The sequence below is a fragment of the Nerophis ophidion genome, linkage group LG04 (assembly GCF_033978795.1).
Source record: "Nerophis ophidion isolate RoL-2023_Sa linkage group LG04, RoL_Noph_v1.0, whole genome shotgun sequence".
NCBI classification, from domain to species: Eukaryota; Metazoa; Chordata; class Actinopteri; order Syngnathiformes; family Syngnathidae; genus Nerophis; species Nerophis ophidion.
The window spans coordinates 43,352,735-43,364,496 of record NC_084614.1 but is presented as its reverse complement, the minus strand read 5'-3'; the positions used below and the strand labels follow the sequence as shown (position 1 = coordinate 43,364,496).

General features: G+C 44.5%; 1 pseudogene; it reads left to right on the top strand.

The window, feature by feature from the left end:
- Positions 1 to 10,212: 10,212 nt before the first annotated feature.
- On the top strand, positions 10,213 to 10,911 carry LOC133550444 (general transcription factor II-I repeat domain-containing protein 2-like; annotated as a pseudogene).
- Positions 10,912 to 11,762: the final 851 nt, after the last annotated feature.

Below are 11,762 nucleotides of genomic sequence, written 5' to 3'. Positions count from 1 at the left end.
TGCTATCCTCCATGAAAACGTACTCTGTATGACCACATTTATTTAGTCTTAAAAGTCCAGTTTAGAGAATTATTTCATCTTGGATACAGTATATAATCCTCCATATTGGCAGAAACATTCATTTAATTCAATTTAATTCCGAGAAATTGAACAATATTTTTGCACCACAAACTGGCTTACTCTAATAAAAATGCCATGTTTTGTCATAAATACAGTTAAAAAAATTGGCTGTCCAGCTTTGTAAAAGTAAACACGCTGCAGGACTGTTTGTATCTAAGATTTTAAATGCAAGCTGATATCATCCGATATATATATTTTTTTAAGATATCGAACCACTGTTGGATCGGGACACCCCAAAACAGCACTTAGTGAAAACGAAGGGGAAATGACTATAGTGTGACTTTTAACTAATTTTTTGCGGTTATCAAATTGACTTAGTTAACTTCAGCCTAGTTGCTACCAGGAGTAACACAATGATGTATACAATATAACATTTCTGAAGGATTTAAGTGATTATATTTGATGGCAACCAATGTTTAAGGTAAGTTGAATAAGTCTTTTAAATAAGGATTCAGATCAACATAGAGGAGACCTTGCTTTACAAAAAAAAAAAGTTTTATGCAGTTTATTTTATGATCCTTATTTACTCAGGGGACAAATGACATAGAGTCGGTCGAATGGTCTGTAGACAAATACATGCAGGTTGGTGATAGTGCCGAGGAGAAACCAGGTCTTGAAAACTCCCTTCCATCGTTAAAGTCTCCTGTTTGGGAACATTTGGCTTTCCCAGTAAAATAAATAAACGGGTGTATAAGAATCAAATACAATTATTAAAGCTGTTTAAACAAAAGCTAACCCATTTTTATGCGTTGTATTTTTGTTCCATACCAAGCCGTGATTATGGTGTACTGTCACACTCTAATGCTCGGCATACTGGTAAATAACATCATGCATGCCGCGGATTACTTTCTCGATTCCATAAATATGTTTTGGCGATTAAGCTCAGATTTCAACACTGTAAACAAGACAGATTTGCGGATTTGTTCAAATACCACACATAATCCACGAATCTTTTAAATCGAATCTGAATCTGTTGTTTTTTGAAACGTTACATTGTATGAAACATCACACTTTATACCTGTTTGAGTGATGGGGCTGCTTCTGTCATATTTAAATTGTCTGCTGTTTGCTTCCATGATTGCAATTTTCTTGTCACATGACAGTCCCTTTCACCTAGGTGTCAAGTGTAGCCCTATATTACTGCACACACACACACACACCCACACACACACACACACACACACACGCACACACACACACACACACACACACACACACACACACGCACACACACACACACACACACACACACACACACGCACACACACACAAACTCACACGCACACACACACATACTCACACACACACACACACACACACACACACACACACACACACACACACACACACACACACACACACACGGAGGGGAAAGATGGTGTATGTACAAATAGGGGAAGGAAATAAAAAGGACTTCATGCATTTTTATGACTGCACAGCTAAGGTCAGTGGGGTGCTATGGTTACTAGGCAACACTGTTCCCCTTATTGGAGAGTAACAGACCAGATCAATCAAACATGTTTACTATGGCGCCACCTGCTGGAGGGGGTTTGAAGGGCGGGGTGGGGGTACTGCTGCAAAGCAACAAAAAGCAATGAAAACATTAAAATAAAATGAAATTCTTCAATTCTTACTTACCTGATTTTTTTTCCTACAGGAGCCAACCAAGTCTCCCAGTTATCTTATATGAATATCATCTGGATCATAAGGGGGTCAAAGGTGAATCAATGTAATGCAGTTGAGCACTACACTGCAAATTACCACGACAAATGACTTTAGTGAAGTGAATTACATTTCTATAGAGCTTTTCTCGAGTGACTCAGAATGCTTTTACATAGTGAAACCCCAACATCTAAGTTACATTCAAACCAGTGTGGGTGGCACTGGGAGCAGGTGAGTAGGGTTGAATTGGAACGATTCCTATTCCGATTCCGATTCTTTGTTTCGATTCTGATTCCTGACGATTCTCGATTCCGATTCTTCTTGTACCATGCCGGGATCAATGTGTTTGACAGGTAGTCCCTGGAAGGTGGTATGTATTTTGGGTTGAGAGTTTTCACCATATCCCTGCAAACATAAACAAACATGTAATGTTGCTGTTACTGTTTAGCCCAATATCAATTAGCTTAGCTCTATCGAATTGCTTAACTAACCTAAATGTTGGAGATTCCACCTCTGAAAAGGGATGCAGTCTTTTGACTATGTGTGCAGTGATCTTTCTGTGGCACTCCTCCGTCTGTGGCACCGACATCTTCCCCATAGCCGCTACGGTGAACGGAGTACGCTGAGCACATCGCGGAGCCTGGCTAGCAGGTTGTAAATTGTCTATGAAAAAATACATGGGCTAATTTGTTAGCTGCCTCAAGGTTCACGCAAAACACATTATTTATTGCATATATATTGTTTTACTTACCGGATTCGGACTACAGTGCAGTCACCGAGGTGCCATGCTGGGCGTCGGAGCCGGAGCCAGAAGAAGGGGCAGAGGAGGACGGTCGGCGCAGCGCGTCGAAGACGGGACACGCATTTATTTGTACTCCATGAACTCGGAGGTGCTTCATCATGTTCGACGTGCACCCTCCTAAGCACGAAACAGTCCTGTCGCATGTGTTACATTTCGCCGATATTTCATTTTTTTAGAAAAATAAAGCCACACTTTCGACCGCCGATGCCCGCTATCCATGCTTGACTGACCCGCTCGGCTACATAGGGTCGGCTATGCTAACACTTCCGGCGGTGGGCGCTTCTTTGTTGGTGTTCAGCGGTTTCTTCTTCCGGTCGGCAAACTTATTCTTTTTTTCCGGTCGGCGGACTGGGTATCGAAACTAGGAATCGAAATTTAAACTTTTGAACGTTATCGGAAAGTTAGTCCTGGTTCCAATCGATACTCGATACTCGATACTCGATACCCAACCCTACAGGTGGGTAAAGTGTCTTGCCCAAGGACACAACAGCAGTGACCGGGATGGCGGAAGCGGGGATCGAACTTGGAATCCTCAAGTTGCTGGCACGGCAACTCTACCAACCGAGCTATACCGCCCTGCGGAGAGGCGGAGCCGACGAGCCGACAGTGGGTTAGAACAGACGGCGGTCCTACCCAAGATGGCGGCAAGGAGGCGGGGCATGCGGCAGGGAGTAGAGGCGGGACACACTCGGAGCGACGCTGCAGCCAGCCAAGTCAGGTGCGTAAGCGACACACCTGTGCTCAATATCTGCATCTTCTGCTGCATCATAAAAGGAGTGAATGTCACTCAAGGCAGAAGTAGGCGAGAAGACGACAGCAAACGACGACCACGAGCACAACAAGCGAGACACAGATCAAGATGAGCCCCCGCAGCAGACGCAGCCCCCGGACACCGAAAGGTGAGCCGCGACGAGCAGGAAGAGCCAGCGAGACAGAAATTGGTACAACAGACTGCCAAGAAACGATGTTTGTTGAAAGAATAAACAAGAGTCAAACCTGCTATGACGCGTCCTGTAACGATCGGCACTGCACCCCAAACAATGACGGCAGGAAACGCGTCACATGCCCCATGCCCCCTTTAAAATGTCATTAGTTATAGTAACTAGTAGGGGTGTCCCGATTCGGGATGTTTACCGAGTACGGGTACTTTTTGGTGTTAGTTTCTATTTGGGTTGGTCCAGGAGGACTGTTAAGATTCTGGACAAATGATACTGCTTGTCCTATCTTTTTTATCCAGCTGACTTTTGTATTAATGACAGGCTGTTACATTCACTTTGGATGCCGTGTCTATGCATAACAAAAAAACACGAGTAGGATAATCAGCTTGGAATAGTCACAAATAAGCAACACCACACAAAAGTTTTTAACCACTAGATTTCTTTATTTGAAAAATTGAAGTAAAAGATTCTGTTCATAAGTTTTTTGGACAGAATTTCTAGGCGCAGCCAGGGCGTTGAGGGGATCCGGTTTGGTGGCCGCAGGATTAAGTCTCTGCTTTTTGCAAATGATGTGGTCCTGATGGCTTCATCTGTGTTATGTTCAGAGAAGGTAAGGAGGCGACAACCAGAGGAGAACTGCGGTTTTCAAGGTTTATTTTAAACCTTTGATGAATACGTGGGGTGTGTATGCTACACTATGTGTATGAATGTGGACTATGTTTAATATTAGTAATGCAAATGTTACCACGGGTTGTTGTCTGTGAGTGTTTATTGAATCTTTCTTCTAATCACGAGGGACAAGGCGAGGAAGCAGTTCATGGACAGGCAAGAGGTTGTGGGCATGAGCGAGGGAGCCTGGTCTGGGTCAGAGCAGGGATGGTCATGGATCGTGGAGGGCAGTCAGGAATCCGGATGAATATCGAGTGACTTGGCACAATCACGGAAGACAGGGGAGTCACTGTGAAAACACAAAGGAACATGAACCAGGGATACACGGAGAGAGAGCAAAGCAAAGGCGAGGAAACAACGGGGAAGGGAATTCCAGACGTGATGCTTACGGGAAGGTTAGCGACGTTCTGGCAAAGGTGTGTCGCTTACGCACCTGACTTGCTGGCTGCAGCGTCGCTCCGAGTGCGTCCCGCCTCTACTACCTGCCGCATGCCCCGCCTCCTGGCCGCCATCTCGGGTAGGACCGTCGTCTGTCCTAACCCGCTGTCGGCTCATCGGCTCCGCCTCTCCACAGGGCGGTATAGCTCGGTTGGTAGAGTTGCCGTGCCAGCAACTTGAGGATTCCAAGTTAGATCCCCGCTTCCGCCATCTCAGTCACTGCCGTTGTGTCCATGGGCAAGACACTTTACCCACCTGTAGGGTTGGGTATCGAGTATCGATTGGAACCGGGACTAACTTTCCGATTCTCCCGGAATCGTTCAAAAGTTTAAATTTCGATTCCTAGTTTCGATACCCAGTCCGCCGACCGGAAAAAAAGAATAAGTCCGCCGACCGGAAGAAGAAGCCGCTGAACACCAACAAAGATTAGCATAGCCGAGCCTATGTAGCCGAGCGAGTCAGTCAAGCATGGATAGCGGGCGTTGGCGGTCGAAAGTGTGGTCTTTATGCTGCTCCCTTTCATCAAGTCCAAATGTGTTGATTCTTGATCGAGTGCAGGCTCGTTGCTGCGTGGGCATGCTGCGCTCAGCACGAGTGAGGGCGTGTCTGAGCACGCTGCCGGCAGAGGCGCCTCTTGGTGCACTGTCAGCAGAGGCGCACGCAGCTCCAGCCGCCGAGGAATCGTGGGGTCGACTCCGCGTAATGACAATATGGCCATGATCTTCAGCTCTCACTAGATCGGTTCGTAGCCAAGTGTAAAGCGACTGGGATGAGAATCAGCACCTCCAAGTCTGAGTCCATGGGGGCGCTAATCACTCACCAAGGCAGGTGAGTGATTAGGGTGCTGGGATCAGCTGTGCCAGACTGAAAGTTGGAGCCAAGCCTACGCCCAAAACACGCCCACATTCCCAAAGACACACAGAGACAAACAGACACAGGCAGACTGTGACAGTGCCCCCCCCAAGGAATGCCTCCAAGCAATTCCCCAGGCTTGCCCGGGTGACTGCGGTGAAAGGCCAAGATGAGGGAAGGGTCCAGGATGAAGCTGCGTGGCACCCAGCAACGCTACTCAGGTCCATACCCCTCCCAGTCCACCAGGTACTGTAGACCTCTACCCCGACGGCGCACATTCAGCAGCCGCCGGACCGTGTAGTCTGGGTGGTCATCGATGACACGTGGGTTAGGGGGGCGTGTCAGGGGGAGACAGTGGGCTGGTCGAAACAGGCTTCAGTTGAGAGACACGGAAGGTGGGATAGATCCTCCAGCGTGCAGGTAATTTGAGTTGAACTACTGTTGGATTGATGGAAATGATTTCATAAGGGCCAACATACCGGGGTGCAGGTTTCTTTGAGTCCACCTTCAGGGGGAGGTCTTTAGAGGAAAGCCACACTTGCTGACCTGGATGGTATACAGGGGCCGGACTTCTGTGTCGGTCACCATATCGACGATTTCGGTCCACAGAGCTGAGGAGGGCAGCACGAGCATCTTTCCACACCTTGCGGCAACGTCGCATATGAGCCTGGACTGAAGGTACGAAGATGTCATCCTCCTCAGCAGGAAACAAAGGAGGTAGGTAACCTAAGGATACCTCAAATGGTGACACTGCAGTAGTCACACTTTGTAATGATTTGTGAGCATACTCAACCCATACCAGGTGGGTGCTCCAGGAGGAGGGGTTCTTAGCAGCGACACATCGGAGGGCCGCTTCTAGGTCTTGATTTGCCCGTTCCGTTTGCCCATTAGACTGAGGGTGATAACCCGAAGTCAGACTCACAGTGGCTCCAATGGCCCGACAGAAAGCCTTCCAAACCTCCGAAGTAAACTGAGGCCCTCTTGGAGCCAAGCCTACGCCCAAAACACGACCAATCTCCCAAAGACACACAGAGGCAAACAGACACAGACAGACTGTGACACAATCTGCGTTTATGAATGACATTGAAAAAAAAACAGTGGCAATCACATACTTTTTTACAAAAAATGGCCAATACCGATCGGTGACTGATCGATCAGCAAATCCCGACCCAACAGTTATACGCAGGGAGGACTTGGGTACTTCAATTGCGGGGGGTTCAATGTCCGACGACTTGACTGCCAAATTGATAGTCAAACTAGATTCCTTTGAATCGAATTGTCAAATGATCAACACACCTAGGACACAACTAATATCAGCCAATGCCCTCTTCATCCTGTACTAGTCAAAATGAGAATGGTCAAGTGTGCCATGCGTTAGACAATAGCACCACTGAACAGACAAAAGATGTTTGTTATGTTGAATGAAAAGATCCTTTGATCTGCAGAGCGAAAACATCAGGTTACCTCTGGGTGATCTGCTGCCAGCTCAATCAAGAACTGGACAGAAGTGCGTTGAGCAATCAATGTGTGGTCAATGTATTGATCCTTTACGGTAAGCCATCAAGGCGCCCTACTCAGTCCACTCCGTTAGTCGCTATCTTGTCAAACAAGGTGATAATGGAAACTAATGAGTGCAAGGAAGATGTTTATCTGCCTAGATTCTAACAGTCAATTAGTCTTTTTCTTTATAAGAATTGGACTAAGTTTGAGTTGAACAATTTGGGAAGGTCTCGGCTGATTGGGTCATCAGTAAGATCAGTCAATCAATAATGCAACTCGTGTGTTCCATGAATAAACACTAAAGTTACACCATCCATCCATGTTTTCCTCTTATCGCGGGGGAAGCAGCCTAAGCAGACTCCCCTTTCCCCAGCGACTTCCTCCAGCTCCTGCCGGGGATTCCCTAGGCGTTCCTAGGCCAGCTGGGAGACGTAGTCTTTCCAATTGTCCTTGGTTTTCCCTGTAGCTTCCTACCGGTCAAACGTGCCCTTAAATACTTCACCAAGCAGGCTTTGGGTGGCATCCTGACCAGATGCCTGAACCACCTCATCTGGCTCCTCTCAATGTGGAGAAGCAGCGGCTTTACTTGGAGCTCCTCCCAAATGACAGAGCTTTTCACCCTATCTCTAAGGGAGAGCCCCACCGTGATCTTGGGTCAAAACCCAAAGCTCATGACCATAGGTGAGGATGAGAATCAACCGGTAAATTGAGAGCTTCGCCTTCCGGTTCAGTTTGTTTTTCACCACAACGGATCAATTCAGGGTCCGCATCACTGCAGACGCCGCACCAATCCGCTGGTCGATCTCATGGTTAACTCTTTCCTCACTCGTGAACCATACTCCGAAGTACTTAAACTCCTCCACTTGGGGAAAGATCCAAACCTGGAGATAGCACTCCACCCTTTTCCGGGCAAGAACCATGGCTGCAAAATGATCTAGAAGATCCTGAAGATCCTGGCCAGATTAAGCCAGGAGGACCACATCATCTGCAAAATGCAGAGACGCATATTTCTCAATTTAAAAAGCGATTACATTGTTTCAATTTGATTGAGTTTGCTGACTGTCCTGCCACTGAGGACTTGAACTGTCGTTGACTAAATATTTTCCAAGTTGAATCTGATTACATTTTGAAAATCAGTGGACTATGAGCAAAACATTTTTTGAATGCTACATGCAAGGCAGCATGACTGCAGCTAAGGTGGACCCCCACAACTAAACAAAGGAGAGGGGGGAAGAGCAGAAAAGAAACGGCAGATCAACTGGTCTAAAAGGGGGGTCTATTTAAAGGCTAGAGTATACAAATTAGTTTTAAGATGGGACTTAAGTGCTTCTAAGCAGAAGCTTTTAAGAATTTTAAGAAGTGGTGATATAACATGTTAAAACAAAAAAACCCACATATTAACAATAAATTAAGATTTATAATCCTTCCCTTTTCTACCGCTTGTCCCTCACACTTTTGAAACAATGATGCAATGAGAATTGTCATAGTGTGTTACTGCAGAAGTCATCAGCCAAATTAGGAACCTTTGGAACCCGTTGGTATAGTCCATAGTAAAAGTGAAATTTTGTAGTATATTCACTATGTTATTTAATGCCAAAATTGTTCTTTGGTTGGCATAAAAAACACATGTTTAATGAATCTAAAATTTTTTGTTAAAACAAAGTCAATAATGCCATTTTTTGCGATCCCCTTTTGTTTAGAAAAGTATGGAAATACATTTTGGTACCGGTACCAAAATACTGGTATCGGTACTACCCTAGTATATAGTATATCTTATAATGCAGTTGTACCTTTAAATAAACAGGTACAAATCTGACACTGACAGAAAAGTGGCTGTTCGGAGACACACAATATAATGCACAAATCCACACAGTTTAATATGTATCCAGTTTATTTTTGCTATTATTATTGAAGGTGTTGGCTTATCTAATTGTTTGGCTTGTGGGGAATTCTTGATCGTACATTGTACAGAGGGGGAAATTATCGCACACTAAATCCAAAAGCAGAACAAAAAATGGACACATTTTCCAATGTACTCCCACAATCAAGGTTTTTGAGCATATACCAAGTATTTTGTTAATAAATTTATGATTGTTAAAAAAACAAACAAACCAGAACAAGAAACAAAAAAAAAAACATTTTCTCTCTTTCTTCATCATCTGCAGATAATTCCACCTCGTTAAACTTAAATGAAATCACACTCTTACTTTCCCTTCAGTATATACGGTCAGATGCGTTCAAAGTGGGTCTAATAAAATGGGAAATGTACGTTAGACTCACGTTCCTCCTACCTTGTAACGTCCTTTTGAATTATTCAGCAGTCTGACTCGTATGCCAGAATGCTGTTATATCTTCTGCTTTGTGGACTGAGAAGTCAACATAATTGGTCATCTTTAAAGCATTCTCCGATGAATAACCATCGGGTTGTTTAATAAAATCTATTTACTTGCGTTAATGTGTTACTAAAAGCCATAAAAGCTACCCCTGGGGATTGAGCGATATTTTAATTTCCTAATGTCTTCTTGTTAAGCTCAAACAAATACGACAGTACATTACACACTAAATGATGCACTAGAAACTCTTACCACTCAGAGACAGTTCTAGTCACTCTGAAGCTTATTAGGATTTTGAAAATGTTTGAACAATTATTTTTTTGGGTAATAACTACAATCATCAGAATGATTCACATTGATATGTTTGTAAATTTAAACCCGCTTATGTTGACAACCCATCCATATCAAAGTCCTGGTCCCCCTCTGTATTATTATTAGTAGGGCTGTCCTAAACCAGGGGTTCTGAACCCTTTTGGCCTTTTGGCCCAATATTTTCACTACAGAGGGGCCTTGGGCCCACTCAGATATTAACACTAAATTTTCAATCTTACTTTTGATTTTAATCGTATTTAAATTATTCTATCTAACCTACTTAGGCTTGTCAAATGATATGAAACCATGTTTTAATCACAAAGATGATTGTTTATTTAACACTTACATTTATTTTGAAAGTGTATTTTTATTCACGTACGAAATGACACAATACGTCTATCAAGTCGTGCACGTGATTGAATTGTTGTCACAAGCCGGTTTCAAGACGTCTTTAGCCCTCAAAATGTCCCGCTGTCCAGGCGAACCGTGACGAGAAGAATCAAGGACATAGCTGGGAATCTGGAGCTTCAGCTGCAACGTGAAGTGGCAAGTTTGGACTTTTTCTTCTTGGCTTTGGACGAGAGCTATGACAGCCCAGTTACTCGTACTTGTCCGTGGGATAACGGACTTCAAGATTAAGGAGGAGCTGGGTGCAATGCGGTCAATTAAAAGTCTGACGACAGGGAGCGATCTGTTCACGGAGGTAACTGCATGCATGGACACACTGGGACTGAAATGGGACCGACTGGCAGGTGTGACAACGGACGGTTATCCGAATCTTCTGGGGAAAAATGTCAGACTTTTGAAACATATGCAAGATATAGTGACTGAAATTGACGCACATCAGAAATTGGTATAAACAACAACATGCATATCAGTGCTAAAATGAACCATGTTATTGATGGATTATGAATTAGTGAACTTCATCAGGGCACGAACATTGAATCCCTGGCAGTTTGTTACACTTTTGAAGGAACATGAACATAGTGACATCGGCTACCACACAGCTGTCAGCTGGCTCAGCCTCTTCAAAGTGTTAAAAAGAGTATGGGACCTGAGAGCAGAGATTCGAGAGTTTTGTGAGAAGAAAGGCAAAGACATCCCAGAGCTCTCAGATGAAAATTAGTTGGCAGATTTTGCATTTGCTGTTGATGTGACTGCACTGATGAAGGGACTTTTTGTTCATGAACTGCACAGCCTGGTGAGGGCTTTCATGAGAAAGAAGCGGTTTCTTTCAAGCCAACTGGAGAGCAACATTCTCACTCACATTCCAACCCTGAAATAAGTCACACCATCAGCTGATCACCTCCGCAGATACTCATCCATTGTTGGGAGCACTGCATGGTGAGTTTTCAAGGCGATTTGAAGATCTCAGAACAATTGAGGATGAAATGCACATGATTTTGTTTTCCCTTTACCTGCAGTGTGGATAATACACGCAATGATGTTCAGCTGGAACTCATTGACCGGCAGTCTGATGCGGTCCTGGCAGAGCACTTTAAGGATCCCTGCTGGATTTTTACTCTTCTCTCAAGGAGGAGAACTTTCCGAACATGAGGAGAAATGCTCAGAAGATGTGTGTTCTCTTTACTGTAGCCCTTCCTACAAATGTGAACAAACATTTCCAGTAATTAAGTTGACCAAATCCAGGTATGGATCCTCTCTCACTGATAACCATCTGTCAGCTTTGCTTCATGTCTCCACCTCAGACATTCAATCTGACTTTGATGCACTTCACAAAGTCCAACAGAGACTAGATTTCTCGCACTGAACAAAAACATCCCTTTAAAAAACACCAAATGAGGTGGCTATACTACAAATGTAGGCATGTAAAGGCACCAACTAGCAGTGAACTGCAACACTTTCTTTGGACGCCTTTTTCTCAAAATCACAGTTCATTATCATACGTTGTATCTTTGGCGACAAGTCCAGGGTGTACGACGCCTTCCGCCCGATTGTAGCTGAGATAGGCACCAGCGCCCCTCGCGACCCCAAAGGTAATAAGCGGTAGGAAATGGATGGATGGATGGATGTTGTATCTTGCTTAATATTTGGAGAACAAAGACAATATTGTGATGTTTTTAGAAAACTGACAACCTCTTTCCAACAATATATGAAACTCAGAATGTGTTTTGG